The following is a 9,912-nucleotide window of genomic DNA, read 5'->3' on the forward strand; positions in this document are numbered from 1 at the left end:
CTACACAGGAGTCCCCCATTGTAAATGCCTTTGCAATATTTTTAAATAAGCATAAGCAGCTATCTTTCCCAATAAGAAACTGTCCTCTTTTAACTGTGTAAGGCAGTGGTTCTCAAACTTTTTTAAGTCGGGGCGCACTTAAAATCCTACAAATAATTGTAGGTGCACTATATACAAATTTCTGAGAAATATAATAATTAAGTCAGATATTAAAGAAAAAAACATAAAGTCTAAGCATGCATTTATGGTAAACAAAACAAGACAAAATTAAATTTATTCTGACATTAAAAAACATTTTATGTTAAATTTTTTGAGTTATGCTTTTTTAGAATTTGTAAAGAAGAGGGGCTAAAAAATAAAAAGACAGAAAATTTATCTGTTTATATATATATATATATATATATATATATATATATATAGATATATATATATAGATAGATACATTCTTAGTAAGATTTAGTAAATTCGGCAGGTCCCGGCATGAATGTGTTAAGTTTTTTCATTCTTGTGTTTATGAGAAACATAAGCCTAATGTGTCCTAGTGATTTCTTCAATGTTTGGGCATATATTTGAAAGGCAAACTCTCATTTTCTCATCAATACATTGAAGAATTCCTCTCTCTTTACTCCTAATTGTGTTGAGTGCAGAAAACCACCACCATACATATCATCTTAACTTTACCCCAAACAAAGGATAGAAGAAACTTGCCTCCAGTCTTTCTGGGGAACATGTGGGGTAGTGTAAACAATCCAGCAACACAGCTTAACAGCCTTTTGCAACCCAACCAGGCAAGTGAGGTGGGGGGTTGGGCAGACTCTCAGCTTACAGCCAATTCCCCACACCTCTGTACCTAAAAAATCTAAAATCCAAAAACCCTGTTGGTTTTTTGCTCCCCAATAGGCATATATTTCTCTGGAATACCATAGGGCTCACCTGGAAATCTTGTAGGGCACACATTTTGAGAACCACTGCTGTAAGGTGACAGTTGTAGAGTTGAGCTAATAGCATTTTATTTTAGTTTTTAAAGATCCTGCATAGCCTGACCAGGCAGTGGCGCAGTGGATAGAGCATTGGACTGGGATGTGGAGGACTCAGGTTCGAGACCCCGATGTCACCAGCTTGAGCGTGGGCTCATCTGGCTCACCAGCTTGAGCCCAAGGTCACTGGCTCGAGCAAGGGGTCACTCGGTCTGCTGTAGCCCCCGGTCAAGGCACATATGAGAAATCAATCAATGAACAACTAAGGAGCTGCAAGGAAGAATTGATATTTCTTATCTCTCTTTCTTCCTGTCTGTCCCTCTCTCTGACTCTCTCTGTCTCTGACACACACACACACACACACACACACACACACATACACACTCACAAAAGATCCTAGCATAACAGCTCAAGAAATCTTTGAGCCCATGTTTGAGAGAGGAACCCTACACAGCCTTGGAGATAATGTAGGTTTGTGAGGACTTAACTTAGATAAATGCATCTCTCTCCCTCACCCCTGGATCAGGGTATCCATACACACATTTCGTCTCTCTACTGGGATATTTGGGGATTAGAGATCATCCTGTCCCTCCTGTGCAAGTCTAATCCAGAGCTACATGATGTTCTTCTAAGTGAAATAGTCTCCAGAACCTCACAAATACTTTTTTTCCTGGGTAAAGGGTGCCATAATAAACAGCTTTCTGTAAGGAACACCTGTAACCTGGATGAAGATTTTTATAAAACCTCAATCATTCTGTCTTTATGTTTCTCTTGGTCCTTTCACTCTGGGCGCTTGCTGCCACTAAGAAGGGGGAATTGTGAAGTCTTAAAGCAGGAAAGGACCTTAGGAAGCATCTAGTGTAACTACGGGTATTTAGAAAAGTAAAGTGACAGTTGAGATCACATATCATATTAGTGGCAGTGCTGGGATTAGTGCCCCAAATTTCTGATTTACAATGTCTTTTTATTTATCTATCATATATCTACTGATTCATCTATCCAACAGATATTTTGAGTTCCTTCTGTGTCATTGGATATTAAATGTGGCTGCATGTTGTAATCACCTGGGGAGTTTTAAAAGCTACCAATGACTAAATTCCACCCCCACAGATTCAGGTTTAATTGATTTGGGGAGAAATATAAATGTTTATTTTTCCCTTTGAAATATATCATTCTGTACATAAGAAAAATATTATTTATGTATAATTCAATAGAAGGGATGTATACCCTGGGCAACAGGGCAACACAGTAGTAAACAGTGACCTCATTATTATAATGTTTCTTTATAGAGTGTAGTGGCACACAGATTTAAAATTCATAAACTAAGAGTCCTTAAGTAAAAAAGTTCTTCCTGAAAATGCTTAATTGTATGCCAGTCTATTCTCTAACAGTACAATTTTACAGCATACTTATTGGGGGGGTCGAATTTTTAAAATTTCACAGGTGAGGCCATGGAGCAGTTTTGAGAACCACTCTTCTCTGTGCCAGAGAATAGTTTCATGCACTGCAGTCAGCAAACCAGACAAGAGAATTACTGACAGAAATTAAACACGTAAATGAAGAAGATAATATTGGTAGAAATAAGTGCTCTGCAGGAAAACACCCAGACCAGTGTAGGGAGATAGAGCATAGCTGGAATCAGAGGCTCTTTTAGATAAAGGGTTCTCAGAATTGAGGAGACACCTAAACTTGAGAAGGTGTTGTGGGACCATTTCAGAAAAGAGCACTCCAGGAGGAAGGAGCATCTGGGATGATCTGGGCATCTTCCCTCTGCCCTCCAGACCCATTCTCACCTGTCTAACCTTGCTTGCTGCTGTGCAAGGCTGGCCAGTAAGGGCTTCATCAGCAGAGGCTGAAGTGTGGGCACCTAGAGAATGCAGATCTGGGGTGTGGATCCTGGTTGGGAGGATCGTGACAGTTGGGGCTTGGAGAATAGAATCACAATACTAATTTGGTGAAACATCAAGAACTTAGAAATATCTCTGGATAGGATAATTCCACTTTTAAGATTTATGTACAAAGATCTTCATCACAATGTTATTTATAAGAGAATATGGTAACAGAGTAGGTGGACATTACAGCTTCCACCTCCCAGAGCCAAAGTGGATTACAACTTAACTTAGGAACAATCATCTGGAAAACCAATTTTGGACTAAACTAAGAGGAATCTATAACCAAGCATCGCCAAAGAAACTAGACTGAGCTGGTAGAAAGGGCAGAGATGTGGAAAGAGCTGCCCCACTTCCAGAAGTGAGAGGTGGCCCAGAGGGTCTCTCACAGTGGGGTGGGTTGCCCGGAGAGTTGCGTATCCTCAGTGCCAGGACCAGAGCCCCAGACTAGAGCCCCAGAGACTAGAGGAAGCATATGGACAGTATTTAGCTGAAAGAAGAGCCAAGTTACTGTTTGCGAGAGGGAGACAGAACTCTCAGACCCAGGCTTCATCTTAAAGGTACTGCACAGAAAACCTTGTTCTCAGCCACTTACCTGGGGCTTTAGAAGCGGGGAGCACTGAGAGGGCTGGAGTTGCGAGAGGAGAGTGTAGTCTTGAGGGCAGAGAGAGAGACTGTGGAGGACAGCCAAACTGACCCCTGTACTGGGTCACTCCCCAAACCTAAAGTGGCCATTTTTCCTGGGAGAACCAAGCCGGCAAAGGGAAGCAATTACCCTGTACCAGAGGCTCTCCTGCTCCAGTCAGTTCAAAGAGACACTTAGAAGCAAGGGACACATCAGGGATACAGGTTTTGAGGGCTAAGGTCTGGGATACACCACCCCCCAAACTGCTGAATACCCTACAAAAGGCGGGAGGGCCCAGTTGCAGTAGCGACCCCGGAGCTCAGCCAGCAAGATAGTGGGGGCAGAGCCAGGCGGCCCACCTGGGGGCAGTGAGGGACAGAGCTTGGTGGGGCAAGGCATCCTGCATGCCCATGGGGAGCAGAACCCGGCAGCCAGTGCACTGGAGATGAGGGGCAGAGCCTGGAGAGGCATCCCGTGTGCCTGTGGGGAGTGAAGCCCAGAGGGGCAAGGATTCCCCTGCACCAGCAGGGGGCAGAGCCTGGTGAGGAGTCCTGCCCCCCTCGGTGGGGTGGAGGTTAGAGAGGCATCCAACATGTCTGTGGGCAGCCTGAGCTGCGGCTGGTGAGCCCGTGCACCCAGCAGTGCCCGAGGAGGTGGTGGCAGTGGGGGGGGGCAGTGGAAAGACCACACCTCAGGAATAAAGAGGCCACACACACAAGCCAAGAGTAGATAAAAGCCAGCCTAGGAATGCAGCTGATATTTACAATGGCATCAGGTCCCTGGAGAGGCAGCCACAAATTCTAGATCGCTTGTAGCTCCAAAAAGGTTGCTAACTGCCAGTCATAAGCAGTGACCCAAACAGGTCTGCACCAGGTTCTGGCCAAGGAGATTCAGGGCTGGTACATCCAGCAACCAGATATGAAGAGCATCAGCTCAGGACCAAACAACCCTGGTTAGAGTGGTATCTTAAGGAAACTCTCCTCACACCTGACCCAGCTAAGGCATAGAAAACACTGACACAAATAGCAAAAAGAGCAGTAGCAGCAGACAAGTAGCCCACAGCACATTACAATCAACAACTGAGGCCAACCTATGAAGATCTAGAAACAACACAACTGAAAGCTGGAAGCAGACAACACCAACCCTATACTCATCTAGCTACACAAACAGCACATCCAAAGTCTATATAGAGACAAAAATGAGAAGACAGAGAAATGCAATTCAAATGAATCAACAAGAGAAATCCCCAGAAAAAGAATTGAATGAGATGGAAATAACCAAGATACCGGATGCAGAGTTTAAAATAAAGATTATTAGGATGCTCAAGGATCTGAAAGCAACAACAGGTGGACATAATGAGAACCTAAACAAAGAGATAGCAAGCATCAAAAACCACATTGAAATCATAAAAAAGAATCAGTCAGAAATGACAAACACAATATCAGAAACGAAGACTACACTGGAAGGAATTAAAAGTAGGCTGGATGAAATAGAGGATTGAATCAGCAATTTAGAAGACAAGATAAGTAAAAGCACAGAAGCAGAATAGTAAAGAGAAAAGACGAGCAAAAAGAAAAGAGGATCAAAAAATCTGAGGAAACTCTAAGAGAGCTCTGTGAAAACATGAAGAGAAACAACATCTGCATCATAGGGGTTCCTAAAGGATAAGAGAAAGAACAAAAGATAGGAGACCTGATTGAAGAAATCATAGCTGAAAACTTCCCTAAATTGATGAAGGAAAAAGTCACATAAGTTCAAGAAGCACAGAGAATCCCATTAAAGAGGAACCCAGGCCCTGGCCGGTTAGCTCAGAGGTAGAGCATCGGCCTGGCGTGCGGGGGACCCGGGTTCAATTCCCGGCCAGGGCATATAGGAGAAGCGCCCATTTGCTTCTCCACCCCCCCTCCTTCCTCTCTGTCTCTCTCTTCTCCTCCTGCAGCCAAGGCTCCATTGGAGCAAAGATGGCCCGGGCGCTGGGGATGGCTCCATGGCCTCTGCCCCATGCGCTAGAGTGGTTCTGGTCGCAGCATAGCGACGCCCCAGAGGGGCAGAGCATCGACCCCTGGTGGGCGTGCCGGGTGGATCCCGGTCGGGCGCATGCGGGAGTCTATCTGACTGTCTCTCCCCATTTCCAGCTTCAGAAAAATACAAAAAAAAAAAAAAAAAAAAAAAAGGAACCCAAAGAGACCTACACCAAGATAATCATAATTAAAATATCAAAGCTAAGAGACAAAGAAAGAATACTAAAAGCTGCAGGAGAAAAGCAGTCAATAACCTACAAAGGAGTACCCATAAAGATGATATCCGACTTTTCAATAGAAACACTGGAGGCCAGAAGGGAATGGCAAGATATATTTAAAATAATGCAAAAGAAGAACGTACAATCAAGACTTCTTTATCCAGCAAGGTTATCATTTAAAATTGAAGGAGAAATAAAAAGCTTCCCAGAAAATAAAAAAACTCAAGGAATTCATTACAACCAAACCAATGAATGATAAAAGAAATGTTAACGGGCCTGCTGTAAAAAAGAGCAAAGGAGGGAGGAGGAAATCTAGTAAAAAAGAATATAAATTTAAAGAATAAAATGGCAATAAACAATTACATATCAATAATAACCTTAAATGTAAATGGATTAAATGCTCTAATCAAAAGACATAAGGTAGCTGAATGGATAAGAAAAAAGGATTTATACATATGCTGTCTAAAAGAGACTCACTTCAAAACAAAAGATACACATAGACTGAAAGTAAAGGATGGAAAATATATTTCATGAAAATGGAAATGAAAAAAACGTTGGATAACACTACATATATATGACAAAATAGACTTTTAAACAAGGTTATATAGTGAGGAGTAAGAAGGTCACTACATAATGATAAAGGGATTAATCCAACAGGAAGATATAACCATTATATATATATGTGTGTGTGTGTGTGCCTAATATAGGAGCACATAAATATATAAAGCAGATTTCAATAGACATAAAGGGTGAGATCAATAACAATAGTATAATAGTAGGTGATTTCAATACCCCACTAACATCACTGGATAGATCCTCAAGAAAGAAAATTAACAAAGACACTTGTTAGACTTGTTAGACTTGAAGAACACACTAGATCAACTGGATTTAATAGATATCTTCTGAACTTTTCACCCTAAAGCAGCAGAATATACATTGTTTTCAAGTTCTCATGATACATTCTTAAGGATAGACCACATGTTAGGACACAAAATGAGTCTCAATAAATTTAAAAGACTGATTATATCAAGCATCTTCTCTAATTATAATGGCATGAAACTAGAAATCAACTACAACAGAAAAACTGAAAAACACTCAAACACTTGAAAACTAAATAGCATGTTATTAAATAATGAATAAGTTAACAATGAGATCAAGAAAGATATAAAAAATAATTTGAGACAAATGAAAATGAACATACAACAACTCAAAATTTATGGGACACAGCAAAAGCAGTCCTGAAAGGAAAGTTGATAGCACTACAGGCATACCTTAAGCAGCAAGAAAAAGTTCAAGTTAACAACCTAACCCTGCATCTAAAAGAGTTAGAAAAACAACAGCAAGTAAGCCCAGAGGTAGCAGAAGGAAGGAAATAATAAAGATCAGAGTGGATTTACCATTGCAACCAAAAAATAAAGTACCTAGGAATAAATTTAACCAGGGAGATTAAAGACTTGTACTCAGAAAATTATAAAACATTGATTAAAAAAAATCAGGGAAGATACAAACAAGTGGAAGCATATATCATGCTCATGGTTAGGAAGAATAAACATCATTAAAATGTCTATGTTACCCAAAGCAATTTATAAATTCAATGCAATACCAATTAAAATACCAATGACTTACTTCAAAGATATAGAACACATATTCCAAAAATTTATACGGAACCAAAAGAGAACATGAATAACCTCAGAAATCTTGAAAAGGACGAATAAAGAGGGAGGTATCACACTTCCGGATATCAAGTTATACTACAAGGCCATTGTACACAAAACAGCCTGGTACTGGCATAAGAACAGGCATACAGATCAATGGAACAGAACAGAGAACCCCAAAAGAAACCCACACTTTTATGGACAACTGATATTTGACAAAGGAGGTAAGAGCATACATTAGAGTAAAGACAGCCTCTTCAACAAATGGTGTTGGGAAAATTGGACAGCTACCTGCAAAAAAATGAAACCAGACCACCAACTTACATCATTCACAAAAATAAACTCAAAATGGATAAAAGACTTAAATGTAGGCTGTGAAACCATAAGCATCTTAGAAGAAAACATAGATAGTAAGCTCTCTGACATCTCTCGCAACAATATATTTGCCGATTTATCTCCACAGGCAAGTGAAATAAAAGACAGGATAAACAAATGGGACTATATCAAACTAAAAAACTTCTGCACAGTTAAAGACAATAAGAACAAAATAAAAGACAAACTACACAATGGGAGAACATATTTGATAATATGTCTGATAAGGGGTTAATAACCAAAATTTATTAAAAAACTTGTAAAACTGAATACCAGGAAGACAAAACAATCTAATCAAAAAATGGATGAAAGAAATGAATAGACACTTCTCCAAAGAGGACATACAGATGGCCAATAGGCATATGAAAAAATGCTCAACATCACTAATCATAAGACAAATGCAAATTAAAACCACAGTGAGATATCACCTTACTGGTGCTCATCAACAAAACAACACAGAATAAGTGCTGGCAAGGATGTGCAGAAAAGGAAGCCCTCCTGCACTGCTGGTGGGAATGCAGACTGGTGCAGGTACTGTGGAAAACAGTATGGAGATTCCTCAAAAAATTAAAAATCGAAATGCCTTTTGACCCAGCTATACCACTTTTAGGAATATACCCCAAGAACACCATAGCACTGTTTGAAAAGAAGAAATGCACCCCCATGTTTATGGCAGCATTGTTCACAATAGTAAGATATGGAAACAAGCCCAAGTGTCCGTCAGTGGACGAGTGGATTAAAAAGCTTTGGTACATATATATTATGGAATACTACTCAGCCATAAGAAATGATGACATCGGATCATTTACAACAACATGGATGGACCTTGATAACATTATACTGAGTGAAATAAGTAAATCAGAAAAAACTAAGAACTATATGATTCCATACATAAGTGGGACATGAAAATGAGACTCAGAGACATGGACAAGAGTATGAGCGTTACTGGGTGCGGGGGGAGGAGATGGAGGGAGTTGGGGGATGGGAGGGGCACAAAGAAAACCAGTTAGAAGGTGACGGAAGACAATTGGACTTTGGGTGATGGGAATGCAGCATAATCAAATGTCAAAATAACCTAGAGATATTTTCTCTGAACATATGTACCCTGATTTATCAATGTCACCCCATTAAAATTAATTTTTAAAAAAGACTAAAAAATAAAATAAAATGTAATTCCATGAGAGCCATAAAAAAAAAAAAAAAAGATCAGACAGTGCCCGCCACAGTCCGCGGATCTGTCTCTTGCTTCAACAGTGTTTGGACAGAGCAGACCCTTGGACATCCTTTCTTCCAGCCTTCAACCACCTTCCAACCTCTTTTCCAGTCACTACCTTCTGAACCACCTCAGCCTCCAGAGACCAGCCCACACCGTTTTTGACCTTAACTTCTTACTGCGTAGTAACCATGAGCTCCCAAGTTCATCAGAATAATTCCCCGGATGTGGAGGCTGTCGTCAACCGCCTGATCAACCTGCATCTGTGGGCCTCCTACAACTACCTCTCTCTGGGCTTCTATTTCGGTAGTGAGGATGTGGCTCTGGAGGGTGTGAGCCACTTCTTCCGCAAGTTGGCCAAGGAGAAGTGGGAGGGCACTGAGCGTGTCTTAAAGCTGCAAAACCAGCGCGGTGGCTGCATTCTCTTCCAAGATGTGCAGAAGCCTTCCCGAGATGATTGGGGTAAAACTCAGGATGCCATGGAAGCCACCATGGCCTTGGAGAAGAGTCTGAACCAGGCCCTTCTGGATCTGCATGCCCTGGGTTCTACCCATACAGACCCTCATCTCTGTGACTTCCTGGAGGACCACTTCCTGGAAGAGGAGGTGAAAATCATCAAGAAGATGGGCGACCACCTGACCAACCTCTGCAGACTGGCTGAACCCCAGGCTGGGGTGGGTGAGTATCTCTTTGAAAGTCTCACCCTCAGGCACGACTAGGAGCCTTTAGAGCCCAGAAGCCTTTCAGGGGCCCCTCTGCATTCCCCTCTGCAATGTGTCTGGCATTGGTTTGAGCCTCTCCCTGAAACCATTCTGCATCCTTTTAACTTCCCTGCAGCCCTCTCCCATGCAATGGACCAAATGGAAATAAAGCTTTTTGCAGGAAAAAAAAAAGATCAGAGTGGAAATAATGACATAGAGGCTAAAGAAACAATACAGAGGA

General features: G+C 41.3%; 1 pseudogene; it reads left to right on the forward strand.

Moving 5' to 3' along the window:
- Window positions 1-8,973: 8,973 nt before the first annotated feature.
- Window positions 8,974-9,689, forward strand: LOC136338428 (ferritin light chain pseudogene; annotated as a pseudogene).
- Window positions 9,690-9,912: the final 223 nt, after the last annotated feature.

The sequence above is a fragment of the Saccopteryx bilineata genome, chromosome 5 (assembly GCF_036850765.1).
Source record: "Saccopteryx bilineata isolate mSacBil1 chromosome 5, mSacBil1_pri_phased_curated, whole genome shotgun sequence".
Lineage (NCBI taxonomy): Eukaryota > Metazoa > Chordata > Mammalia > Chiroptera > Emballonuridae > Saccopteryx > Saccopteryx bilineata.